Below are 12,678 nucleotides of genomic sequence, written 5' to 3' on the forward strand. Positions count from 1 at the left end.
ATTCAACTTCCAGTGTCCCCACATATATTGTGCATGCCAGGTATGAAGTTGTTCAGTTTTTAGCGCCTTATACATGCTAAATGCCCTAATATGACATATTGCCATAACTATGGGGATTTTATTTTTATTTTTCCTTTCCATGCTCTAAAAAGCTCCCTCCCCTTTTAGTGTTGTTATATGAACCCTCCTCAAATTAAACGTTCCAAATCATTACCCCTACTATAGATGGATCCTAACCCTGCAAATCCACTAATCATACAAACCGTAACCGGCTGATCTAGGACATACAATGGACGGTTGAAACAGAAATAAGTACCGGTCCAAATTGAATAAAAAGATATCCGCTAATCTGACAGTCGGTCCGACTATTTTTTCTGTCTGATTTGAGATATATACATGAATCCCATACCTGCAACTTTAGCTAGGTCTGATGCTTACATCTAATATCTATGCATGGTTAGTGGTTATGATTGAGTGGGTCATGACATGGACAGATATTCATGAATGTGCGGACCCACGAAGAATCCTTGCATATCAGAATTAGCCTGCAAAAACTCTGCGGGAAGTTATTGTTGTGAATGCCCATTAGACCAAACAGGCGACGGTAGAAAAGATGGCATTGGCTGCATTTCTCCTTCCATGGTTTCATCCGGTGCAGATTTTCCAGTAATCAAGGTTACACTAGGTAAGCATTTTGCGAGCCCTTTGAATTTCAATCATCCAGACCGTTGATTTGATGGATGTTGCAGAAGATGGATCACGCCCCGAAAATCTCCCAAATTGGAGGATCCTATACATCCAAACTTTGTCTTCTTGGATCAACGGTCTTGATCACCAGATCTTGCACCTCATTTATACAAACTAAGAACTGAGGCTGAGGATCATATGTAATCCACATCGTTTCCTATATCATAGTCATTCCATCGTTCAATGATAAGCCTTGGCTGGCGCTTGTGGCAAACGGGCCACATGGTAGAACAATAAAGTGATCTGGACCGTTCTTGAAATGGGCCCTATTGTGGATGGATCAGAGTCACACATGATGAAGTAGACGTTTTTTTTTTATTGTTCGATCATTGAATTTTGAGCCGCGCGAGGTCCATTCACCACTCGGTGCAATCACTGATTCTAGGTTAGCTTTGGCCTGGATTTAAAGGTGTAGGTCCGACCCTATTCAGAATGCTGATTTTGCGTAGCCTGCCAATGGTTTAAAAACTCTGCAACTCGGACGGACTAGTTTTGTCCTGAGTCGAGTTTCAACTCAGCTGAATTTGGCCTACTTATTGACTCAGACTCACTGAGTTTGGATTTCCATGACGCTGAGTTTGATAAACATTTTGGATTTTGGAACACATGCATGCACATATGAACGCATGTGTTGGAGACTGGCAACATACATCTCTAGCCTCATTAAAAAAATAATAATAAAAGAAAAAAAAGAAAAAAAGAAAGAGCAACGTCTTTCCCAACAAATGCCCGTATCTACTAAGTTTTAAAACTCAGTTGACTCAACTCAAAACTCGGTCCAGTCAAAACTGCTATTTCTTTATGTTTTTATTTAATTCATATTTTTCCAACAATTTAAAATTTTATCTAAACTAAATATTTTCAATTAGTTATTAAAATACCAAATCGAGTCAAACGAAAACCCACCTGATCAAGTCTTCGAGTTGACTCAACCCAGCTAGGAGTCTAGTTTTCGAGTTTTTGGATTATGGTCTCTGCTTATTTAACGAGAAATGAAAAATGAGCTGCATCCAGAGACATCCTAATGCTTGGGCCCCCCAACACTCATCTCATTCACAAAAAACAGTTGGGATCTTTCTGATGATTGGACCTAATTATCATGTACTATAGATCATTGATCAGAACCCAAATTGATGCTGGTGGAGTAACTCGTGCAGGTTGTGGATCAGGACTCTTACTTCTACTTCTTGGAACTTCTTGGTTGTACTGGGGACTTAGGAAGCGAAAGATCATCAAACTCAGAGACAAATTCTTTCAACAAAATGGAGGTTACCTACTACAACAGCAGCTCTCTTCGCGTGAAGGCATGGCCGAGGCAGCTAAGATTTTCACTGCAGAAGAGCTCAAAAGAGCGACGAACAACTACAATGAAAATCGAATCCTCGGAAAGGGTGGCTACGGCACCGTCTACAAAGGAATTTTGGCTGACAATAGGATTGTCGCCATTAAAAAGTCTAAGCTAGTAGATGATAGCCAAATTGAGTAGTTCATAAATGAGGTTGTTATTCTTTCGCAAATCAACCATAAGAATGTTGTGAAGCTCTTGGGGTGTTGTTTGGAGACTGAGGTCCCAATGCTGGTTTATGAATTCGTCACCGATGGGACCCTCTTCGATCATATCCACGGCGAAGAGGGCCCCACATCCTTCTTCTCATGGGATAACCGGTTGAGGATTGCCGCGGAAACGGTTGAGGCACTTGCCTATCTCCACTCCGCAGCATCTGTGCCGATCATCCATCGAGACATCAAGTCCGCAAACATACTTTTGGATGATAATTACAATGCTAAAGTGGCTGATTTTGGAGCTTCGAGGTTGGTTCCTTTGGATCATACTCAACTGACTACATTGGTACAAGGGACCTTAGGGTACTTGGACCCGGAATACTTCCATACGAGTCAGCTATCTGAGAAGAGCGATGTTTATAGCTTTGGAGTGGTTCTGGTGGAGCTTTTAACAGGGAAAATGCCATTATGTTTGGAGAGATCCGAAAGGGAGAGGAACCTAGCAATGTATTTTGTTTCCTACATGAAAGAGAATAGGCTAGTCAAGGCTAGTCGAGGTTTTAGAGGATCGAGTAGTGAGTGAAGGATCGAACAGGTAGAGGCAGTTGCCCAGCTTGCCAAGAGATGCTTGAAACTAAGGGGGGAAGATAGGCCCTTGATGAAAGAAGTGGCCATGGAGCTCGAAGGGTTGAGATTGCTTGAGAATCATCCGTGGGTTCAAGACGAGTACAAAGAGAGTGAACGCTTGCTAGGTGAAGTTCCAGGCTTTGACACGGGCAATTCTAATGCATTCGACAGTTTAAGAAACCACATGATGATGCCATTAGATACAAGATGATGATGATTTAGCAAAACAGATACACTATCAAGAAGTGGATTTTGTAAGAAAATCAATCAGATAAGATTCTTATGTGTGGTTTATATATGTGAACTTTCTAAAATTTAGCTGATCTCATAGAAGGTTAGTTTTGTATATGAAGACAAACAGATCTAAAAATTGTAGCATCTCCTACTAAGAATTGTTATATATGATCTTTTTTCATTGATCTTTATCATGTGGTTATGATTTAAGATCTTCCTATCCACAAAATTGGGAAATGTTTTTGATGGGAGAATATGTCACAAAGGGAAAAAAGAAGAAAGGAGAGCTTACGTTGTCAGAAGTTCCTTGTATTGAACTCACTTTTCTTTGTAAACACCACAGCCAAACTTCTAAGCTTTGTTCCAAATCAGTGATTGGATTGAGAGAATACTTGGAAATGAATTTGATATCTATGGCAATTAAGTTTGCTGCTGTTTTTGTAAAAGTGGAATTTGATTTACGTTTCCAAGATTTTGCTTAAAAAATATGGACATTGATTTAGATGAAAAAAGATAAGCATAAAATGTGGATTTCTGAGGTTATGATAGGCAGCTCTCGCCGTTTGATCATTCTCCTTTTAATACTTGAGATAAACTGCACTCCAAACCAAACAATGTAATTATAGTTAAGTACAATTCTGGAGAGAGAAGCAGCATTCACAGAAGATCTCCAAAGTTCCATTATGACCAAAAAAAAAAAAAAACTATGTATCGCAAATCATATGATCCCATTTTTTTATAAAACAAAGAGTCGAATGTTCTAAAAGAGCTACATAATGGAGATTATGGAGCACATTAATCAGGACCGAAATTACAAGACCAAATTAGAGGATTGGGTTATTATCGGCCCACGATAGTCAAGGATGCTATAGAGTTCGCAAAACAATAGAATGATTCTCAGTTTCATAATGATTTTATACATCAAGCACCAAACCACTTCACCCTATAGTGGTTTCATAGCCATTTGAAGCTTGGACATTAGATATCGTTGGTTCTATCAATCCTCGACCAGCTAATGGACATTGTTTCATCATAATTGTAACAAATTACTTCTCAGTTCATAGAAGCAGTTGAAATTGCTGTTTAGATCACTGTAGTAGAAGTATGGAATAGTCTAGGAGTCCTAGAGGGGGGGGTGAATAGGACTTTTCAATTATTTTCCCACTTTAAAATTTTAATTGCCTAACAAAAACTACGTAGCATTTTAAACTAAGAAAGACAATATAACTCTAAAGGCTTCCAAGCCAATAGAGGATCCAATCACATAAGCTACTTGAGGTAAGCAAATTAAGTGACTAGCCTATAGCATAGTGAAAATATTCATATGAAATATTATACCTATTAATTCTTGGCATTTATCTAATCATGCACATATATTTAAGCATTCAAACACATAAGCATAATAAAATAGATGCGCAAATATCAATTCCAAACACAGACATTTATAGTGGTTCTGCTACGTGCCTACTCTACTCCCGACAACCGTACTCTCGCTAAGAGTATACCGGATTTCACTATGAATGGTGTTAAATCAAGTTCATCATTAACCTTTACATCCCTACACAAAGGACTTACAAAATATGCTTTCCACTTGAGTGAAGATCCTACACTAAGAATCTACGTTTAGGCCCCACGGCTAACGTCCCACACTAGACACCACCGTTTAGGCCCACCGGCAAATGTCCCACACAAGGCACCTATGTTTAGGCCCTGATGTAGAGTGGGTCGCAGAAAATTACATGGCCAAGATGGATCAGAAAAGGCCCGGTCGACGACAGAAGTAATCCAGACCATCGAACCTTAAATCGGGCGTATCTTGCAATCCGGAATGAGTTATCTGACGTAAAATATATGATTTTGGGGTAGAACGAGCTACTGAAGCCAACCAACCCAGCTACGCTGGGTTGCGCAGCCCGGAATTGCGAAAAACCCCTGGATTGACGGTCGTTTCCCTGTTTTAATTTCGTTTTTACTATAAATAGTAAGTTTTAGTTCGATTATAACTCTTCATCCGTCGGGCTTTAGGAGTTGCGCCCAACGTGAAAAGAGCTTAGAATAATTAGGAGAACGGTTTGGTGAAGCCAAATAGGACACTTACTATTTTTGGCCGAAAACCTTGCGCACTAGTAGACATCACGACCGTCTATAAATAGTAAGTTTACTATTTATAGTAAATCTGATTCTAAGAGTTTGAGTTGTAGTTTGCTTCTAATTTCTTTCCCATTGCTTGGTAGCCCTATTTAAAGGGTTGTGAACTCGTTTTTATTCATCAATTAATCAATTTTGAATTTATTAGAATTTATTTCTATTTTCTGCTTTCTTTCCTCGTGGATTCGAGAAGTCTCTGTGAGGAGTCCAGAGAAGCTCCGTGGATTCGGAGTAGTTATCCTCATCACGTTCATCCCTGCGTCAATTGGTATCAAAGCGAGGATTCCCCTCGGGCCGATGGCAAACAACGAAGGTATGAATCAAAATCTTGTGGACGGTGATCCAGGGATTCGTTATCTTTCGGAAAGAATGGAAACTTTCCACCGGGAGAGTCAGTTGACCATGCAAGGGCTGCAGGCAACTCTTGACCGTCTTGCGGATGCGCTACTTCCGCCCCGAGCCTTAGGCGGTGCTCCACCACCCGTGGTGGCCCCACCACCCATGGTTGCTGTACGACACAACCCCGATTTTCGTAGAGCACTACCAGTGGCAAACCGCAGGGCTACACCAGATGATTCAAGTTCTAGCGACGAGGACCTTAATGAGGGTTTTGCTCGACGACCAATCCATGGAGGTGATCATCTAGATCGTGCTGAAAGAGACTATCGAGGTAAGGCTGAACTTCCTAGTTTTAACGGTTTATTACGTATAGAAGATTTTCTCGATTGGCTAGCCGAAGTAGAGAGATATTTTGATTATATGGACGTGCCAGATCATAAAAGGGTAAAATTGGTAGCGTTTAAATTAAAATCTGGTGCTTCTGCATGGTGGGAACAATTACAACTCTCACGAGCTCGCCAGAACAAGGCGCCTATCTCATCATGGCCACGGATGAGACGTCTTCTTCGATCTCGATTTCTCCCCAGTGATTATGAGCAGATATTATTCCAGCAATATCAAAATTGCAGGCAAGGAACAGTCACAGATTACACTGAAGAATTCCAACGGCTGGCTACACGAAACGATCTATCAGAATCTGAGTCACAGAAGGTGGCACGATTTATAGGTGGGTTGCGACCGACAATTCAGGACCGAGTTCAGATGTACCCAGTCGGGACTGTGGATGAAGCAGTTCAATTGGCGGGTAGGGCAGAAACACAACTTGCAAGAGCTCCTGCTCGTCCATATCCTTCAACTCGACCCCCCATGACGGGTCCCACGCAGGATCCAGTGCTGCCACGAGGAAAAGACCCAGTACCTCAACTTCCTACAACCGCAAACCGTGATACGGGGAGCAACTCATCCAGACTTCAACGTGCAGCACCCACAACAACGGGCTCGAGTAGGATTCCAAATCTTTATGCTCGGCCAAGGCCGAATAATTGTTACCACTGTGGCCAGCCAGACCACTTATCAAACAATTGCCCTTAATGTCCCGTAACACACTTGACTATAAGCGAAGGGGGCACTAAAGATGATGCCATAGAAGAAGACCATGGCTTTGATGAACATGAACAAACCACTGAAGAAATAATAAGTGGCGATGAAGTGACGGGCGAGGATCGTGGCGAATTTCTAGTTGTGAGGCGATTACTGTATGCCCCACGAAAGGAATTACATCCACAGCGACACAATATATTTCGTACTCGGTGCACCGTCAACGGAAAGGTCTGTGATGTGATCATAGACAGTGGTAGTAGCGAAAACATCGTCTCGAGAGTAATGGTGGACAAGTTGCGGCTACCAACGATGAAACATCCTTCCCCATACTCAATTGGCTGGATAAAAAAGGTGAATGAGACCAAGGTAACTCAACAATGCACTATCTCGTTTTCAATTGGCAAAAATTATAAGGATCAAATACTTTGTGACGTGGTCGATATGGAAGCTTGTCATATGTTACTCGGTCGACCCTGGCAGTCGGACCGTGATGCGACCCATCGGGGACGAGATAATGTCTACGTATTCGTCAAGGATAGTCGAAAAATAATCCTTGCCCCTATGGCACCAGAGAACCACCCTGAAGCCTCTAAAGTGGAGGGGAGTTCTCTCTTGACCATTCGGGATTTCATGGAGGAATCTAAGGAAACTGGCGAGGTATACACCGTAGTAGTGAAGGGCGAGGAAGAGGAACCCTCAAATATCCCTCCAAGCTTAAGACTGTTGCTAAACGAATTCAAAGAAGTCTGGCCTGAGGATTTACCTGATGGATTGCCCCCCATGAGGGACATCCAACATCACATAGACCTCGTCCCTGGGGCTAGCCTGCCCAATCGCCCTCATTATCGGATGAGTCCGAAGGAGTGTGAGATACTTCAGGGGCAAGTGGAGGAATTGATCCGTAAGGGTCTCTTGAGAGAGAGCATGAGCCCATGTGCCGTACTAACAAGCATTATTAACGCCAAAAAGTATGGGAGCTGGCGCATGTGTGTCGACAATGAGCAATCAACAAAATTACCATCAAATATCGGTTCCCAATACCACAGTTGGACGACATGCTCGATATGTTAGAAGGGGCCAAGGTGTTCTCTAAACTAGATCTAAGGAGCGAGTACCATCAGATTCGTATTCGACCCGGTGATGAGTGGAAGACGGCATTCAAGACCAAGGAAGGGTTGTATGAGTGGTTGGTCATGCCCTTCGGCCTATCGAACGCACCAAGTACTTTTATGCGTTTGATAAATCAAGTTCTAAAACCGTTCACCAGCCGATTTGTGGTAGTATATTTTGATGACATATTGATATATAGCCAGGATGAGGCGGAGCACAAGAAACATCTTAGGCAGGTGCTACAGGTCCTACAAATTAACAAGTTGTATCTCAACTTGAAGAAGTGTAGTTTTTTAACTGACAGCCTTTTATTTCTAAGATTTGTTGTAATGTCCACAGGCATTCGTGTGGACGATGAAAAGGTGCGAGCTATTAGGGAATGGCCGATCCCGACAAACATTCATGAGGTGAGGAGTTTTTACGGGTTGGCGACTTTCTATCGTCGATTTGTGTGAGATTTTAGTACCATAGTCGCGCTTATAACAGATTGCATAGAAAAAGGACCGTTCCAGTGGACCGATAAAGCTGATAAGAGTTTTCATGAGATCAAGCATCGTTTGTCTACAACACCGGTCTTGGTGCTTCCTAATTTCGACAAATTGTTTGAGGTTGAGTGTGACGCTTCATACGTCGGAATTGGAGGAGTATTATCACAGAAAGGCAGGCCCAGTGAGAAGCTCAGAGAAGCCCGAAAGAAGTGGTCGACTTATGAGCTTGAGTTGTACGCAGCTGTTAATCCCGCGACATTGGCGACATTATCTCGATTCAAAGAGAGTTTGTTTTGTACATCGACCATCAAGCATTAAAGTTTATTAATAGCGACTAACGTGAATCGTGTGCATGCTAGATGGGTTGCGTTTTACAGGAATTCACGTTCGCTCCACAAGTCAGGGCAGCAGAACAAGGTGGTCGATGCACTTAGCCGTCGTGCATCACTACTAGTAACAATGAGCAACGAGGTGGTCAGCTTTGACTGTCTCAAGGAGTTGTATACCGAGGATGAGGACTTCAAAGATTCTTAGATGAAGTGCCAAGAAAGTCACCCCATTGATCGTCATATACAGGATGATGTTCTCTTCAAAGGGAATCGATTGTGTATCCCCCAAAGTTCTCTAAGAGAGTAGATTATTCAGGAGCTACAAGGAGGTAGCCTCGGTGGACACCTTGGGCGAGACAAGACGCGAGCTCTTGGGAAGAGCGGTATTACTGGCTGCAATTAGTACGTGATATGGGAAAAGTCGTACAACGTTGTCATATCTGTCAGACTTCTAAGGGGCAATCTCAGAATATGGGCCTCTACACCCCGTTATCTATGCCTGACGGTCCTTGGGAGGATTTATCAATGAACTTCGGGCTTGGTCTCCCACGAACACAACGTGGCATGGATTCGGTGTTCATGGTGGTAGATTATTTATCCAAGATGACACACTTTATCCAATACAAGAAGACCCTCGATACAACACACGTGGCGAATTTATTCTTCAGGGAGGTCGTACGGCTACACGGGGTTCCCAAGACCATTACTTCTAATTATGACACGAAGTTCATTAGCCACTTTTGGTGGACTCTGTTGACTCGATTCGATACACGACTTCAATTCAGCAGTGCTTACCACCCATAAACTGATGGGCAGACCGAAGTTGTGAATCGCACATTAGGAAACCTCTTTCACTGTATTTTAGGAGAAAAACCGAAGCAGTGGGATTTGGCCTTATCTCAAGCAGAGTTTGCATTCAACAACATGGTAAACCGCTCGACAGGAAAATCACCGTTCCAGATTATATACGGACGAGTGCCTCGCCACACACTTGACTTGGTCCCTCTGCCCAAGCACCCAGGCACGAGCATTACAGCAGAACATATGACAGATAAGATCATGGGCATCCATGCAGAAGTGCAGACTAAGCTACATACCTCGAATGAGAAGTACAAGGAACAAGTGGACAAGCACCGGCGACAGAAAGTGTTCGAGGTGGGTGATCGCGTTATGGTTCATCTACGCAAAGAGAGATTTTCAACCGGGAGATACAACAAGTTGAAAAATAAGAAGATTGGACCCGTCCCAATCATCCGAAAGATTAATGATAACGCTTATATTGTTGATCTTCCAGATGACATGGCAATCTCACAGACTTTCAATGTCGCGGACCTGACCGAGTATCATGAACCAGAGCATGACGAGAACTCGAGGACGAGTTCTTTTGAAGTGGAGGAGACTGATGTAGAGTGGGTCGCAGAAAATTACATGGCCAAGATGGATCAGAAAAGGCCCGGTCGACGACAAAAGTGATCCAGACCATCGAACCTTAAATCGGGCGTATCTTGCAATCCGGAATGAGTTATCTGACGTAAAATATATGATTTTGGGGTAGAACGAGCTACTGAAGCCAACCAACCCTGCTACGCCGGGTTGCGCAGCCCGGAATTGCGAAAAACCCCTGGATTGACGGTCGTTTCCCTGTTTTAATTTCGTTTTTACTATAAATAGTAAGTTTTAGTTTGATTATAACTCTTCATCCGTCGGGCTTTAGGAGTTGCGCCCAACGTGAAAAGAGCTTAGAATAATTAGGAGAACGGTTTGGTGAAGCCAAATAGGACACTTACTATTTTTGGCCGAAAACCTTGCGCACTAGTAGACATCACGACCGTCTATAAATAGTAAGTTTACTATTTATAGTAAGTCGCGGATTCTAAGAGTTTGAGTTGTAGTTTGCTTCTAATTTCTTTCCCATTGCTTGGTAGCCCTATTTAAAGGGTTGTGAACTCGTTTTTATTCATCAATTAATCAATTTTGAATTTATTAGAATTTATTTCTATTTTTCTGCTTTCTTTCCTCGTGGATTCGAGAAGTCTCTGTGAGGAGTCCAGAGAAGCTCCGTGGATTCGGAGTAGTTATCCTCATCACGTTCATCCCTGCGTCAGGCCCACTGGCCAAGGTCCCACACAAGACACTTATGTTTAGGTACACAGGCCAAGGTCCCAAATTATGAACCTAATTGAGTTTGATGATAGTAAACTCTTAGCTTCAATCATTCACGAGGATAGAGATTAACTTGTGGATCTTAATAATGACACTTATTAAATTGAGTCCTCTTTTGTAGCTTGTGTTGGGTTGCTTGATCTTCGCTCTTCCATGCTTTAATCAGCTCCCCGATGCTCCCCCGATCGCTATGCTATAGTTTATCTGTTGTTTCAGCTTCACGATCAAGAACCTTACATATGATGTTATTATTAAAGTTACCAACGTAAAGGGACTGAGTTGAATATCCTATCAAATGTTATGAATGAATTTTCTAAAAGATTCAACCAATCATTATTAAAAAAAGACTAGCTGTATTTAGTATTTTCCTGATGGCTTTGAATAACAGTAACCCGTCATTAAAACAAATATGTCAAATTAATTGTAGTAGCAAAAAAAAAAAACTGGAGTATGACACCTACTACAATATTTATTTTATTTATTTTATCTAAGCTGTCAGTTCATTTTGAAAGCTCATTTTATGGCATGAGCCAAAAAAGTAAGCAGGTCAAAGGCCCAAGTGAACCACACCACAAGAAACAGTATATATTAAGTGTCTACCCTTGATACGTGGCGTCCCTCAGCGCTTTAATTTGCCTCTTTTTTAGGATAGTGCCTTAAAATAAAGTGTAGAAATAGATGGGGAGTGGGTAAATAACGTACATCATGTTGGGCTCCATGAAGCCCTAACTAGACCGTCAGTCTCTGGCTCCGCCCCTTACAACGGAAGCGGATTGGCTGGCAATAACCTAACTTTGGGTTGACGTTACTAAGTTCTCTGGGTCCCATCACGATGCATGAGTTATATCCAAACCGTTCATCCACTTGGTGAGTTAGTCGTAAGGCTTGATCTGAAAAATAAGATAGATCCAACCATTAAGTGGACCACAATGTAAAAAGCAGTGAGGGATTGAAGGCCTGCCATTGAAACCTTTTTGGGGTCACTGAAATTTTGGATCAATATGATATTTATTTTTTCTCTTCATTCAAATATGTGTGACCTTATGAACAGAATAGATGATGAGTAAATGTTACAGTGGGCCCTACGAATGTTTTAATAGTGAGAATCATTGTCCCCACTACTTTTTGGGGGTGTGGTCCACTTGAATATTAAATTACTCATTTTTTGAATCAAGATCTAAAATGATCTCACCAAATGGATGAACGGTGTAGATATGATAAATACATCATTGTGGGCCCATGCAACTTTTATTTCCTTTGAACCATAAACTCAGTAACTCGAGGAGCGTCAGCACGGGAAGCAGATGGACATGGATTTCCTGCCAAAGCCATGCGGGGTCACCGAGATGTTTGTGAGAAATCCCTCCTGTCCATCCATTTTGTGTATTCATTTTAAGACACGAGGCTAAAAATGAACCGTATCCAATGCTTAAGGGGCTGAAAACGTGATAATCGAACATCCACAGTTAAAATATCCACAAGGCCACATAAGTTTTGAATCATACTAATATTTGTATTTTTAGTTCATCCATTAGGAATAATGTTATTAATGGTATGGATGGCATGCAAACATCACTAACGAACCTAGAGAGATTTTAACGGTAGTAATTTCCTTAACCACCTTTTCCTTTTGTAGGGCCACTTGAGTGTCGGATCCTGCCCACTTCTGGCCTCTTTATCCTGAAATGAGCTCACAGAAAGGATGTGCCGAGGCTTTTGCAAAGGAAGCGGATTAGCTACTGCTCGAGACTTTACTGAAGTGATGCCACCAAATTTTGTGGGACTCATCATCATCACCATGTATGTGTTGTATTCACACCATTCATTCATTTCGAGATATAAAATTAGGAAATGAGACAAAAAATAAGTTATATCCAGAGCTCAAGTGA

The 12,678-nt window shown here is 42.0% G+C and overlaps 1 pseudogene; it reads left to right on the plus strand.

Moving 5' to 3' along the window:
- Positions 1–531: 531 nt before the first annotated feature.
- LOC131255509 (wall-associated receptor kinase 5-like) lies at positions 532–3,302 on the plus strand (annotated as a pseudogene).
- Positions 3,303–12,678: the final 9,376 nt, after the last annotated feature.

The sequence above is a fragment of the Magnolia sinica genome, chromosome 9 (genome assembly GCF_029962835.1).
Source record: "Magnolia sinica isolate HGM2019 chromosome 9, MsV1, whole genome shotgun sequence".
NCBI classification, from domain to species: Eukaryota; Viridiplantae; Streptophyta; class Magnoliopsida; order Magnoliales; family Magnoliaceae; genus Magnolia; species Magnolia sinica.